Source organism: Lycium barbarum, chromosome 1 (genome assembly GCF_019175385.1).
Source record: "Lycium barbarum isolate Lr01 chromosome 1, ASM1917538v2, whole genome shotgun sequence".
NCBI lineage: Eukaryota > Viridiplantae > Streptophyta > Magnoliopsida > Solanales > Solanaceae > Lycium > Lycium barbarum.
The window spans coordinates 28,620,274-28,635,856 of record NC_083337.1 but is presented as its reverse complement, the minus strand read 5'-3'; the positions used below and the strand labels follow the sequence as shown (position 1 = coordinate 28,635,856).

General features: G+C 39.0%; 1 protein-coding gene and 1 non-coding gene across 6 annotated transcripts in view; one reads left to right on the top strand and one right to left on the bottom strand.

Annotated features, from left to right (window-relative positions):
* The first annotated feature begins 3,127 nt into the window (after window positions 1-3,127).
* Window positions 3,128-3,235, top strand: LOC132619180 (small nucleolar RNA R71). Its single transcript, XR_009574601.1, has one exon. It is a non-coding gene; the product is annotated as a small nucleolar RNA R71 (small nucleolar RNA).
* Window positions 3,236-4,723: 1,488 nt separating this feature from the next.
* LOC132633551 (uncharacterized) overlaps window positions 4,724-15,583 on the bottom strand; it is a 28,411-nt gene continuing 17,551 nt past the window's right edge. Inside the window, exons 2-4 of one of the 5 annotated variants that reach the window (XR_009579707.1) lie at window positions 5,715-7,029; window positions 5,490-5,614; window positions 4,724-5,126 (exon numbers count right to left, since the gene is read on the bottom strand). The gene's annotated coding sequence lies outside the window, so the exon portion shown is untranslated. Of the gene's footprint in view, window positions 5,127-5,489; window positions 7,030-15,583 lie in introns of all 5 variants that reach the window. The other 4 variants (XR_009579709.1, XR_009579706.1, XR_009579700.1 and 1 more) reach the window with 4 other exon arrangements.

Sequence of the window (15,583 nt, the reverse complement as noted above, 5' to 3'; positions counted from 1 at the left end):
TTTCTCAGTATTACTAGAAAGAGCACCCTCTGGTCTGACATTCTGCATAGTAGCTATTTTCCACATTTGACGCTCAAGCTCATGAATAGATTTCTGCATCTCACTCTGAACTTTCTGATTTTGCTGCTGCATTATTTGCTGCTGAGCCATGAGCTGCTTCATCATCTCTTCTAAATTGGTAGTTGGCTGAACTTGAGGTTGCTGATAATTGTTCGGCTAGTGGAAGTCCTGCTTCCCGAATGGAGGATTATAATTGTTTCCATAATAGTTCCCATGATTTCTGCCACCACGATTTTGCTGCCCCACATAATATACAGATTCTGGATTCAATGGACAATTAGAATAATCACGAGGCTCACCACAACTTACACACGCTGCTTGCTGAATATGTTGAACTGGTTGGACCTGCTGAGCTTGAGGAAATGCCCTCAACATCACATTAGTAAGTGTACTTATATCGGCCCGAATAGCTGCAACATCATCTACTCGAAGAACCCCACCAGCTTTTTGTGGTAACCCCCGGCTCGTCTTTTGATATTCCTGAGTGCCCTCAAACATAAGCTCGAGTACAGCTTCAATTTCCTCATAAGTCTTGGTCAAAATCTGCCCCTGGGCGGATGTCACGACCCAACTAGTGGGCCATGACGGGTACTCGGAGTTGACTACCGAGCACCACTCATCATGCTATCTATCATACTCAACCTGGACATACATCACTCTCAACACAAGACTTATTATGAAACAATCTCCAAATATCTCCCAAAACATGTATATGCATAAGCCCACGAGGCTACAAAAATGATGTACATAATATACAATGAAGAGGTCACATAACATCTACTACTCACGCATGAGTAGCTACGAGCCTCTAACTGGAGTGCTGAAATCATAAGGACGGGACAGGATCCCGCCATGCCCCAATATGTACACAAAAGAATATACCGATAAGCTGTAACTCTGAAGTAGTGGAGTGCTCCTGCAAGTCTGCTGAGTAAGCTTCTAAGTGTCTGGGCCGTCTCTCTATCTACTTGTGGGCATGAACACAGCGTCCATAAAAGAAAAAGGACATCAATACGAACAATGTACTAAGTATGGAAGGCATGAATAATAACATCATAAAGAAGTAAGGAAATGTGGGGTAAAAGGTAACATGTGCTGCTAGCCTCTAAAGGCAGGTATCATGCATGTTAACTTTCTTTAACATCTTTCATATATATATATATATATATATATATATATATATATATATATATGTGTGTGTGTGTGTGTGTGTGTGTGTATGTATGTATATATATGTATGTATGTATGTATATATATGTATATCATTAATGTTGCGGAACGTACAGCCCGATCCATCGTATCATGTATCATATATTGCTGCGGAACGTGCAGCTCGATCCATTTATCGATATATCCCGCGTCCAGGATGTATACCAACTGATCATGTGGTATTGCGTATATAACGCCTGGCCCTTCTTCCCACATCCCATGTATACATACTCACATATCCATGTACATCATATATTATACTTAGCATACATGAGAGCCCAAGTGAAAGCTGCAACTCTATCGGAGTGATGTAAGGTCGGGAACCTCCGATTACATTATGGAATAATCATCATCGCTATGTCTCACCTTGAAGGAACTAATACCATGAGGTGAGACTACAACAAAGGATAACCTCAATGAAATCATAAAATAAGATTATCAAGTTCTTGACAACATCATTTCATAAGCTTCGGAATCTTTGGAAATAGAATCATCATCATCATGCTTATCATAGATCGTATCTTATCTCTAGTTCTTAAGAATTATGAACTTTCAATTTGGAATGTAAGAAGGTCATGGAATATATGGAAGGTAGTAATATAAGAGTCATGCCTTAACGAAAGAATGGGACTAGCCTTACATACCTTTGTGTACTCTTAATGGCCGAACGTTCTCCTTCCGAGCTCACAATTCTATATTCAAGAGAATCCACACCATGGTTAGGCCATTGGAAACATGCCTAAGCTAAGCTAAAGCGACTAAAAGGCTAACGAAAATTAGGCAGCGTTTCCCCTATCTCTCTAACTTTCACCCTATCATACAACATCTCCCAAAGCATACTATCAACATCCATAATATCATATTCAAGTAATTATATTCAAGTTAACATCAATTCCCATCAAAATCCTCTTTTCAAAGTGCACCATAGTCATCTTCCTCACTACAATATCCATGGATTCTTCACTTTAGTTCTTTTCCTTCCTAAGGGATCACTAAAACTTTACATCCATCCAACCACATAAATAAGATGAGAAACATACCTTATTTTCAAGGAACCTCGCTTAGCTCAGCTCCCTTCAAGATCAGGCTGCACTCCAACTTTGCAAGGGATTAAGAACAATCACTTTACTTGGATTACCTTAGGGTGTAAATGATGATTCTCTCTTTAGATGGTTATGGAAAGGTGTGGAGTGGTATGGAACCTTCAAGAACTCCTTGTAAGTGTCTAGAGAGGTGTAGAAATAAGTGGGAGAAGTTATAAATGAACTTAGGGTCGTTTGGGATTTAAAAAGGTGTCATTTTCGCCCCCCGACCAAGTTGGCGGAGAGTATGCGATCTTGCACACTGAGTGTGCGGGCGCACACTCTCCCCACCACTTAGGGGAGGTGTTACGCACAGTGTACGGATCAGCACACTCAGTATGCGGGCGCAGACTGCCCTATTTTGCCCGGTTTCGCGAAACCGTTCTCTCTTTGATTCGTTTGACCTCCAATCCTTATAAAACCTTCTTAGCACTTACATAACACTTCATTAACCATCCAAGGGGACCTATATCTCTTCCTCAAAGTGATGTCAAGCAAGGCTTAACTCAAATGATGTAAAATTCTCCTAAGCAAGACTCTACCTTAACTTTCCCCGACGAGCTTTCTTCTCTCACCTCAAATGTCTTTGGAATCTTAATTAGATCTATTAAATATCCTTTCTTACTTGTAGGGTATTCATGTACACCTTAACTTGCATTAGTCCAATCGCCTCACGACAACCCAAAGTTCTGAGTTGTAACAGCGGAGGCGTTCAACAAAGCACGCGAATCATGCCTCAACCCTTCAATAAAATAATGCACAATGATCTCCTGCGGCTGCATATGATGAGGACAATCTCGCAAATAACCCTTGAACCTCTCCCAAGCCTGTGGTAGAGATTCGAAATCCTTCTGAGTGAAGTTGGCAATTTTCGCTATGAGCTCCTTCATTTTTTGGGACAAAATGAACTTCTCGATAAATTTACTCGATAGAATCTCCCACGAAGTAATAGAATTTGCGGGGAGATTATTCAACTACTCTCTAGCTTTACCAATCAACGAGAATGGGAATAATACCATCTTCACATAATCGACTGTGACATCTCTGTATTGGAAATTTTCACTCAAGTCCACGAACTGCATTAAGTGTTTGTGTGGGACTTCATTTGGCATACCCATATACTGGCACGTAGCTTGCACCAGCCGCACTATTCCTTCTTTCAGCTCGAATTTTTCGTTGATTTCCGGTTTGACAATGGCCTTAGCAGTGTTTGCCAGATTGGGTCTAGCATAGTTTGCAACTGGAACACTAGTCGGTTGTGCCACCTGAAAGGTCTTGCAGCCTGTTCATCCCTGTTTCTGTTTCTGTTTCTTTCCTTTTCTGCCGCTTCAAGAGCAAGTCCTGCTGCTTCATCATCCATTCTTCTCTGTCTGCATAAAGTTCTTTCGATTTCGGAATCAAGATCAACTAACGGTTCTCCTGAACTTCTAGTACTTGGCATAAACCAGAGAAACCTGAAGTGACACAAGTAAACCAACGAAAATAGTAAAAACTTGAATAGAAAAACAAACTCAAATTAGAAAAATAGTAAACCTTTCAAAGTCCCCGACAACGGTGCCAAAAACTTGTTGCTCCCAAACGCACACGCAAGTATACACGGTCGTACTAATATAGGATGTTTAAGTCCAGTTATCGTACCCATAGAGATTTAGATTTTATACTGTTCAACTAATTCAAACTTCGTTGTAACTATCCAAGAAAGTAGCAATCAAAGTTTTATTGTGACTAAACTAAAACTGAAAGTAAACAATTGAATATGAGTGTGTTTGTGACTGAGAAACTTGTAACGAAGACTGTAAGATTTATTAGATGAGAGAAAATTCCAGGATCATGGATTTCGACAATCCAATTGATCTTTTGACAATTCTACCTACCTTATTTCTTGGGTTACTAGTTAACGAGTTAATTATAACTTTATAAGTATCTTCCGAGTTGCTCACAAGTCTGTAGATACTATAATGCCTATATCCCTATGGTCGTCAGAGGTAACAAGAACGCATTTAATTCTCCGTAATCAATTAAGCAAGGCTAAAGGGTATATTTCTATCCTCATTAGCAAAACGATTATATCGAACATGCCCTACTTAATTCTTATTACGTATGTAAATTCCCCATCCCTAGTCCAATTCACACAACACAGACAGTGTTCAACTATTGGCGAAATAATCAAACAATTAAGCACAAGAATAAATAAGCAACCCAAAATACGAAAATTTAATCGATAGAAATTATCGCCAAACCAACTATCATGTCTTTTGCCACAACCACAGAATTAAGAAGTTTAGTTACTCATGATTCTAGATGAAAAACAAGAATTCATGAATAATCTAGGTTGAAAAGAAGAAAAGAAAATAATCTAGAGAGAGAAGTAGGACGACGGCTTACAAGTCTTAACAAAATCCCAGCACGTCATTAACAACTAATAAAACGTCTATTTATAGTATAGGGTTAAAACTAAAATAAGTAGACCTAATCCTAATCAAAACGGGAAAAACTGGGCGACACCCGCGACATACTGGCGTCGCGGGTCCAACGCGGGTGTGGTCTGAGAGTCATTCTGCAGAGATTCAAAAGTGGTGTTCGTGCGCGTTGGTCACACGACGCGATCCCAAAACTGGTGTTCATCATCCCCGACGCGGGTGGGACGCACAAGCTTCAGTTATCAACAAAAATTCTTCCCAGTGTCGCGCCATTCTCTCGTCAGTTCGTGCCCACGAACTTTCCTCCAAATTCAACCAAAACTGCTCGGTTTTCCATCATTTGTCCTCATTGTACCTAAATACACAAAACATACCAACATACGCACGAAGACAACGATTCCATCATAGAAAATGCGATTAAAGTACTAAGAATGAGAAGTAAAGTGACGCTTAATATCGATATTTGTGCCAAATATCATATAAAAATCAAATGGATACGTACATAAATAATTTGTAAAAACTAGTTTGAAACCGCGTTACTATACAAATAAATGCCACTGGGTTTTTCAGATTTGGCTCAACATTCAACTGGGTATTTTCATTTTGTTCTCATCTATTGTTAAAACAAAAAGTAGTGCCAGACTTTACATTAGTTGAAATCATTCACTGTTAAAAAATGCTTTGATAAATTCAACAAGAATTCATATAAAAGAATTACGTTTGGAATGCTTATTATGTATAGGAAGAGTGAACCGAAACGGCACCTCACTGGCCACTGCAACCGCATAGAATTAAAATAAATTATTTTGACCCGCCCCACACTGCACCGCCCCGTTGACATCCCTACATGAAAGGAATAATCAGCCAAATATTACAATTTGAGCAAATGAATTTATATCAGACTCGAGTTACAGCCTAATTTCCTTGGCTGCCATGTGTTGACCTTCTCGAGAACCCTGAGAAATAACTCGCGGTATTAGAGCGCTTCTAGATCCATTCCTGTATCTCACAGGAAAAACTACTTTTCAAATATGAAAGGACTTGAGGCCAAATACTACCATTTGCCACGGCATTCTACATCAGTTCTGAATACACCATTGCATACTGAAATTGGACATTATCTGCAACATCAGCAAAAACAACACACACATTATACAGTCATTTCCAAGAGGTTACCACAGAGTCTGCAAACTGCCATTTGGATGTGAAGTGTGTCTTCAGCATTCATGGAAACCACACAAGCAATAGTAAAAAAATAATCTCGTTGCAAGCAGACAAGAAACTTTTCAAAGATGATGAAGATATATAAGGGTCCACCAACTAGGAGCCTGGCTAAACATGAACCTCTTATTTAAATTAATATAAAGTTGGAAGTCATTTGGAGACATCGTTAACGAAATAATTTCTCAATACAAAGGTGGATACTAGAATGGACTTCAAAAAAATACTACAATACCCACATGCTGGAAATTTGTACATGGTCTGGAAGCATCCATGAAGACCACATATAGTAGTACCATATTCACAATCTTGCCAATGATAAAAAGTTTTCATCACCACCGCAAACTAATATTTCAAGTAGTCTGCAACATCCACGAAAATCTCACAAGCAAATGACAAATAATAAATAGTAAAAAAGACCTGAGTGTTTTTGCCTCTTCAGAATAGGAGCCTAAGACCTAATTATTCTAAACCAACTTCATTAACTACTAAACCACACTCTTAGCGCGCAAATATTACAAGTGTTATATTCTAGCAAAGAAGAAAATCATCTCTAGACATTAATAGTGAAACAATTTTCCTATGCAAAGGTGGATCATCGATAAATTGGACAAGATATGGAAGAAAACAGACTCTGGCAGTAGTCTACATGCATTGAAACCTCACACGTCATCAGAACCTTTCCCAATGATTCCAAATGTTTTACCATTGCAAACTGAAATCTACATGTAGTTTGCAGCATCCATGAAAATTCAGTAGCAACAGGAAACAGAGAGTGCTGTACTGCAACCAGGCAAGCAGTACAAGCTGTTTCTTAAGGGACCAGATCAACTATGTCAAAGAAATTCACATGATTCTTCAATACACACATTTATATATCGTCGGGCTAGCCTCTAGTTGAATATCGAGTTGGAAGACAAATACATCAACTACAAAAAAAATACATCCAGTATGAAGTGGATCATCAATAAATCGCAGCAACTGTAAACAAGATCGTGATCCCTTAGATCATCAAAAGCATTGGTGAATTCTCATTGCTGAAAGTGCAAAAAAGTGAGTTGTTATCGCAATTTCAATATTAGCAGTAGCATGATAACCAAGAACATCTGCTTGAATCTTTTCTATCAATTTGCCAATACAAAAGCCCCTAAAACCCATCTTAAGAATTCCATTTAGCAGCCACGACACCCCTGATAATCGATGTTTAACTGTCCATCAAACATGACATAAGTATAAATAAAACAACACTACCATAATTAGGGAGCACATGTTCCATCAGAATTGCTCAAGACCAACTAGAAGAAACACTGAATGGACAGACTAACTGCACAGTTGACATCTTCCCTCCTCCTTAACCCGGGCTTGGGACCGGCTGATTTGACAGGCGGAGTTACAGGGGTCAACTAAACATAAATGTAGCAACAAGTAGACCAAAACCACAAAAGGAAAGCAAGTATTGTTGGTGCCAAGTCAAGACAAGATCATATTGACAAATAAAACAAACTTCAATAAAATGCATTAGACTCAAATGCAATCAAGACACAGAGCCAAGGAACAACCTGAAAATAAGATGGATTATAAAAAAAGCATTAGAATCAGGGAAGTGGGAAGAACAGACTGGGGTTAGAAGGATCAATTTTTCTGGAATTGTTGAGCGCGGATGTAGGCCAACTGTATTTGGGGATACAAACTGAGAAACAGGACTACCTAGGAGAGAAGGATAAATCCACGAATCAATCGCTAACAAATAAGCTAACAAATAAAAAATTCAACCAATAACTTTAGACCATGCAATGACCTTCTAAGTGAAGTTCATAACTGAAACTAACAACAACAACAACAACAACAACCCAGTGAAATCCCACATCGTGGGGTCTGGGGAGGGTAGAGTGTACGCAGACCTTACTCCTACCAAGGTAGGACGGTTGTTTCCGAACATAACTGAAACTACCAAAGGACAAAATTACACGAGTCAAAATAGAGATTCAAAGTCATTGTGCTAGAATACTGTTGGAAACGTTCCATCATCGGTGAAAATAAGTCATTGTGCTAGAATACAGTCTAAACATTTCATTATCCCGAAAATTCTAATAAGGCACCGTATACACCCTCCCCACCACCCCTAAAGGCAAATCTCCACCATAGAAGTATCCGCATAACCAACAAAAGAAAGCAGAATCTCACTAGTGAATCTCTTTGCATAGAAGATCACTTCCAACATCATCAGATCTTGTTTAAAGCAACAAAATCAATCCACAGTACCTTGCTTTAGCACATGCATGAAATAAAAGTATATTGAAGTTATAGGGTGCCAACTGATCTACCAAACTTGGGTGTGCACATATACCACATGAAGGTTCCTCATAAGAAGATACAATAAAAGCACATTCCCATTCCGGCACGTCCTTGTCTATCGAACAAGAAAAACCTTAGTTGGGCATCCTTTTTCTTTCATTCCTTCTACATGAAGGTACCTCCTTAGTGATGGTATCCTTCCACAACAGCAGATATGGAGGACCCATTCAGACCAAAAAATTTGATTGACAGTACCTACGTTGGGGATACACTTCCTAGAAAGATGACATGGCATTATGTCCTTTTCAAGTTCCATCATTTTACCTCACAGTAAAAGGCTTTTGTATAAACAGCTATGTAAGCTAAACGATTATCCAAATACTGGTGGAGCAAGCCCCCAGCCTAACTTCGTGATGCACTTCAAATTTCCTAAACAGGACATATACTATTCCCAGCCCGTCCAGGACAGGAATCAACAATAGCGGATATGAATTGTGATGAACATCCACAGGAAAAAAAGTGTGATTTACCATATATGACTTCACATGAAGTAGCAAACTTTTGGGACCTCAGGAGTCGGCGCAAAGCAGGACTTCAAATGACAAGATGTTAGCAGTTAAAAAGTAAAAATGCCACAGCTCCAGCCCAGAACTATACCTCAGAGCTTTACTTGGAGAACTAAAAGGAACATGCATCACACGTATAAAATACGAGAAAGTCCCGGAATAGACAGTCCAATTCCTTCCCTCAGAACCTTACTAATTGCCATCTATTTTCATTATTCAAATCTTCAACGAAATGAAAAAATTCAGAACCGTACAAATCGTCATCTATTTTCACTGTCCAAATCTTCGACAAAATTGAAAAACCATAAATCCCCTGTCCAAGCCAAGGATGTGTCATCTGTAATTTGATACCTCCGATAAAGAAATGTAAATTGTAATTAGTCCTAGTCTTTTTAAGCACTTCCCACAGGGTGAATTTGTATAGACCAGTAAGTGAATCAAATTATCTAACTCAATATTCATACCATGACGAAGTTGCATACTTGCATCCCAAATACCCTTGTTCTCTGTTTTTCATGGCACCTTGTGACAACTAAATGTGATATCCAGAAATAAAATTCTCTTAGTCAGGACTAATTTTTGCAACGCTCAAACCAGTACTATTACTATTGAAACTATAAAATTACACCAGCAAACTACCAAGGTCTATTGTTTCCTGTTTTTTTTTTTTTTTATTGCTTACTCTTTATGTCTTTGTGATATTTGAACTCAAAATATCATGATCCTATCAACAAATGAGAGGCATAAGCATCACCTAAGCAAATTATTATGAAGACAAAAACTAACATTCAGCCACCTTGCCAGCTCACACATCTAAAGAAACAAGAGACCATTGTTGCATAACTGCAACAACACAACAACAACATACCCAGTGAAATCCCGCAAAAGTGGGATCTGGGGAAGGTATTTTGTACGCAGACCTTAGCCCTACCTTACCACTGCAAGATGAAAAATAACAAGAAACCATAGTGAAAAGAATATGAGCCTGAAGGCACGACATAAAACGAGCCACATGCTTCTGAGGGATCCCCCAACCAATGACGGCAATCCAAATTGACAAATATGGGAAGCGACTTTTGGCTGAGCGTACTATCTGTGAAGTAAGATTTAACTCAGCACAAAAATGCCTATTAGTCAACAGTAACTTAAACCACATAAAGCAAATTAGTACAAGCTAATTAGGAAGTACTGAGCAATAGGCGACTTGCACCCTAATGTATGCCTTCTTTTCAGACTTACACCTTATCCTATATTTTTTTTAATGATTTTGTCACTTTTTCTAATTGCATTCAAGGGAAAAATAAGAAAAAGACAACTAATGTTCACCTAAAATTTATTTTTATCTAGGTGGGTATTCTCCCCGCCTTCTACCCCGTGTGATTTAGATTTTGTCAACTTCACAGCTACCGACAGGAAAAATCAAAACCCAACTGCTTGTCTTTGATAACTGAATTGCAGGATTAAGAACTAATCGAGAATTCAGGTAACTGTAGAGGAGTTTCAACAGAGGAAACTCGAGCTTAACAGTTAAGAAAATGGGGGATTTAGGTGATTTTAGGAAGAAGAAGTAGGATAAGAGAAATGATATATTTTCATAGATGATTCTAGAATGAATTGAATACAATGCTATATAGATCACAGCTGATCCAATTTCAATAACTGCTCCAACTGCTTAACTACTTTCTTGACAGCTGTAACTAACAAACTAACAGTTCTGGACTAACTAACTAGCTGGTATGTTGACTAACTAACTAACTAACTGAGTAGGAAATTCTCTAGAATCACAATATTGGCAACTGAATTACAAGACCACAAAATACATGTATCAGTACTCCCATCCTAGAAAAGATCCTTGTCCTCAAGGATCAAAATCAGGGAATCTGGTCTTGAGAACATTGAAATACTCCCATGTAGCATGATCAGCAGACAAACCAGTCCACTTCACCAAAACTTGAGCTACTGGTTTGTTTCCTTTCTTCACCATTCTTCTTTGTAATATGGATTCAGGATTGGGACAGTGAGGGTTAGCAATATCAGTGGTGGGAGGGTAAGCAATTTCAGTAGGTACAACATGACATTTTTTAAGAAGAAAAACATGAACAGTGGGGTGGATTTTGACTGATGGTGGAAACAGTAAAGTGTAAGCTACTGGGCCAACCTTCTTGAGAATTTGGAATGGACCATAGTATCTGGCTGTTAGTTTGTGGAAGGGTTGAGAAGAGAGGGTAGATTGCTTGTAAGGTTGCACCTTGAGAAATACCCAATCCCCTACATCAAAATTTCTGTCACTTCTATGGTTGTCTACCTGCTGTTTCATTCTAAGTTGAGCTCTACCCAAGTGATGCTTCAAGAGTTGTAGCTTCAATTCTCTTTGGAGTAATGTATGATCAACTTCAGCTGAAGCTGATTCCCCAGGTAAGTAAGGTAAATGGAGAGGAGGGGGTCTGCCATAGAGAGCTTCATAAGGGGTTGTTTTAATAGCTGAATGGTAGGATGTGTTATACCAGTACTCAGCCATGGGTAAGCAAGAAAACTAGTTAGTAGCATCTTCAAGACAAAAACATCTCAAGTAGGTTTCTAAGCACCTGTTTAAGACCTCAGTCTGACCATCAGACTGAGGATGATATGCTGTAGAAGTGTTCAATTGCACACCTTGCAAGTTGAACAAGTCTTGCCAAAAAGAACTGAGGAAAACAGCATCCCTGTCACTAATGATAGAATCAAGTAAACCATGGAGCTTGACAATATTATCCAAGAAAACTTTGGCAACAGACTGAGCAGTATAGGGATGTTTCAGAGGGATGAAATGGTCGTACTTGCTTAATCTATCAACAACCACTAATATCACCTCATGACCCTGTGATTTTGGTAGACCATCAATGAAATCCATGCTTATCTGTGACCACACCCCCTCAAGGATGGGAAGAGGCTGGAGTAAGCCTGGGTAAGCAGCTAGATCAGACTTACTTCTTTGACACACAACACAGTTCTGAATAAACTGTTTCACATCCAACCTGATGCCTTTCCAATAGAATAATGTCAACAACCTTTTCAAGGTTGCTTCCACCCCTGAGTGACCACCTTGAGGACTAGAATGCCATAGTTTGATGATTTCAGACCTCAATTGAGGTACCTTGCCAACTACCAGTTTCCCCTTCCTTCTCAACTGGTTATTCAACCAAGTAAATTGTGAATGAGCATCAGGAGTAGCCAGCAGGTGTTCAATTAAGTCTTTGAGCTCCTTATCAGTGGCCCAACTAGCAGTTATAGCTTGAAGTAGATCAGTGTCTGTAGGAGAAATCAATAAGGTCATAAGCTCAGCACCAGTCACCCTTGATAAAGCATCAGCTACTTTGTTTTCCACCCCCTTTTTGTATTCAATAGTGTAGTCAAATGGTAACAACTTAGTCAACCATAGCAGCTGAGAGTTGGTATGCAATTTTTGTTCCATCAAATACTTCAAAGCCTTTTGATCAGTCTTGATGATAAATTTCTGGCCTAACAGATACTGAGACCATTTTGTCACTGCATGAACAATGGCCAGTAACTCTCTATCATATACTGATAAGGCAGCATGCTTAGGTGATAATGCTTTACTAATGAAAGCTATAGGGTGACCTTGTTGCATCAGTACAGCCCCAATACCATATCCACTAGCATCAGTCTCCACCACAAAAGTCTTGGTGATGTCAGGTAGTGCAGGTACAGGAGCCTTTGTCAAAGCAGATTTCAAGGCTTCAAAAGCACCAATTGCTTGTTGAGACCATTTGAAACTGTCCTTTTTCAAAAGATCAGTTAATGGTCTAGAAATCACTCCAAATCCTCGGATGAATCTTCTATAATAACCAGCTAATCCAAGGAACCCTCTCAATTGTTTCAGAGTTGTTGGCATAGGCCATTTCTGAACTGATTCTATCTTTTGAGGATCAGTAGAAACCCCTTCCTTGGTAATGAAGTGTCCTAAGTATTCAATCCTGTCAACCCCAAAGAAACACTTACTTTGCTTGGTATACAACTGGTGTTTTTGCATCTCTTGAAAAACAGCCCTTAAGTGTATCAAATGCGCTTTAATATCTCTGCTGTAAATCAGTATGTCATCAAAGAAAACAAGCACAAATTTCCTTAAGAATTGTCGAAACACAGAATTCATCAGGCCTTGAAAAGTTGCAGGGGCATTTGATAGACCAAATGGCATAACAAGGTACTCATAATGACCGGAATGTGTCCTAAATGCAGTTTTTGGTACATCCTCAGTAGCCATTCTCAGTTGGTGATAACCAGCTCTGAGATCAATTTTTGAAAAAATTTCAGACCCTTCAAGTTCATCTAACAAATCTTCTACTATTGGAATAGGAAATTTGTTCTTCACAGTAGCTTTGTTTAAATCTCTATAGTCAACACATAATCTCCATGTACCATCTTTTTTTCCAACTAATACAACAGGTGCAGCAAAGGGACTACAACTTGGTTGAATGATCCCTTGTTTAAGCATTTGATTAACTAAAGACTCTATCACATCCTTTTTAACTGATGGATACCTGTATGGTCTTTTATTGATTGGTTCAGTACCAGCTTGCAACACTACCCTATGATCAAACACTCCTCTAGAAGGTGGGAGTGTAGTTGGTTCTGCAAATAATTCTTTAAACTCAAGTAGTAAACTGGCTAGGGCAGGATCAGTGACAGATGTGTTCTTAGTTTCTAGAGAATACCATTGTCTTTCTTCATTCAAATTGGATACCAGCTGAAGCATATAGAGTTGTGTATGGTTACCTGATGGAATCTTGGCTAGTTTCCCAGCTCCAGTGTTCAATATTTGTTTACCAGCACCCCTTAGAACATGTTTCTTGCCCTTATACATAAACTCCATTGTTAAATTTCTAAAGTTCATTTTGATATCACCTAATGTCAATAACCACTGAACCCCTAGGACTACCCCACAGTTGCCCAAGGGTAACACCAAGAATTCAGCTGACAATTCTGCTCCTTGTAATAACCAAGAGATCCTACACGTCTTGTCCACTGGTATGCTACCATTTCCTATAGCAACTGGTTGAGAAATGGTTTGAACAACAGGACACCCCAACTGTTCCACCAGTGATGGATCAATGAAGTTGTGTGAACTTCCTGTGTCCACCAATATGTGTAAAGGTTTCTTAGAGTGATAACCCGTAACTCTTAAGGTCCTATACCCCAGTGATCCATTTAAAGCATGCATGTAAATCTCTAATTTTTCTTGGATTTGCTCTATTGCTTGATCTGCCTCCTCAGTTGGTGATTCTTGTTCACAACACTGATCTTCTTCTTCTTGTTCTTCTAACTCAAGAAGATATAGTTGTTTCAAATTCCTGCACTTGTGGCCCGGAACATACTTCTCATTACAAAAGAAGCAAAGTCCTTGAGCCCTTTTTTCATTCATCTCTTCTGGTGTAAGGGTTCTTCGATTGAATCCTCTTTGAGTTGGTTGTCCTCCTCTATTAGGTGTTGGCAAAATAGGTTTGTTGTACTGCCCCCTCTGATCATTAAACCTTCTTGAAGAATTTCCCATATTGCTTGAACTCATAGCAGGAAAAGAACTTTTTATTACAGCAGCAAGATATGCCTCTTCCATTCTGGCAGATTTGTAAGCTTGTGTTAATGTGATAGGTTCAGCCCTCTTAACAGCTATGTTCAACTCAGGTTTCAGTCCTCCAATGAAGCAACTGAGAGCATTTTCTTGAGACAAGGTGACCCTAGTCAAGTTCCTTTCAAAAATAGCCTGATACTCCACCACACTTCCTACTTGCTTCACCTTCTTGATTTCCTCCATGGGATCATCAAAATCTGTACCAAATCTTTCCACCATCGCCATGACATAATCATTCCAAGTAGCAGGTTGAAGGTATTTTCTATATCTCATAAAGGACAAATGCCATTGTATGGCTTCACCTTCCAATTGTAAAGCAGCTACATTAACTTTCTCATGGCCTGGAACATTTTCCATTTCAAAGAATTGTTCGATTTTGAACAACCAAGAACTTAAATCTTCCCCAGTAAACCTTAAGAAATCCATTCTTGACTATCTAGAGAAGTTCGAATGGTGAGAAGTATAGCTAGCAGGGCTCCTTCCTCTTTGGACCCTTTCTTCAGTTCTGGCCCTTCTTTCTTCTAAGTGATCCACCCTAATTGGATCTTCTTGTTCGTGTTCTATTGGAATTTTATCTCGCCTACGTTCATCTGTATTTGTGAGTTGATTCTTCAATTCGAGTACTGTTTGATCCAGTTTCTGCAAATTGGATACATCACCTGCCAAGGTTCCCAATTCTGCTAACATCTTTTGCATCATCTCTCTCAGTTCTCCCATTTCAGAAGGAGAATCTCCACTAGTTTGTTCTCCATTTGCCCTAGTGCCTTTTGCCATTGATGTCGAGGATTCAATGGCTCTGATACCACTGATAACTGAATTGCAGGATTAAGAACTAATCGAGAATTCAGGTAACTGTAGAGGAGTTTCAACAGAGGAAACTTGAGCTTAACAGTTAAGAAAATGGGGGATTTAGGTGATTTTAGGAAGAAGAAGTAGGATAAGAGAAATGATATATTTTCATAGATGATTCTAGAATGAATTGAATACAATGCTATATAGATCACAGCTGATCCAGTTTCAATAACTGCTCCAACTGCTTAACTACTTTCTTGACAGCTGTAACTAACAAACTAACAGTTATGGACTAACTAACTAGCTGGTCTG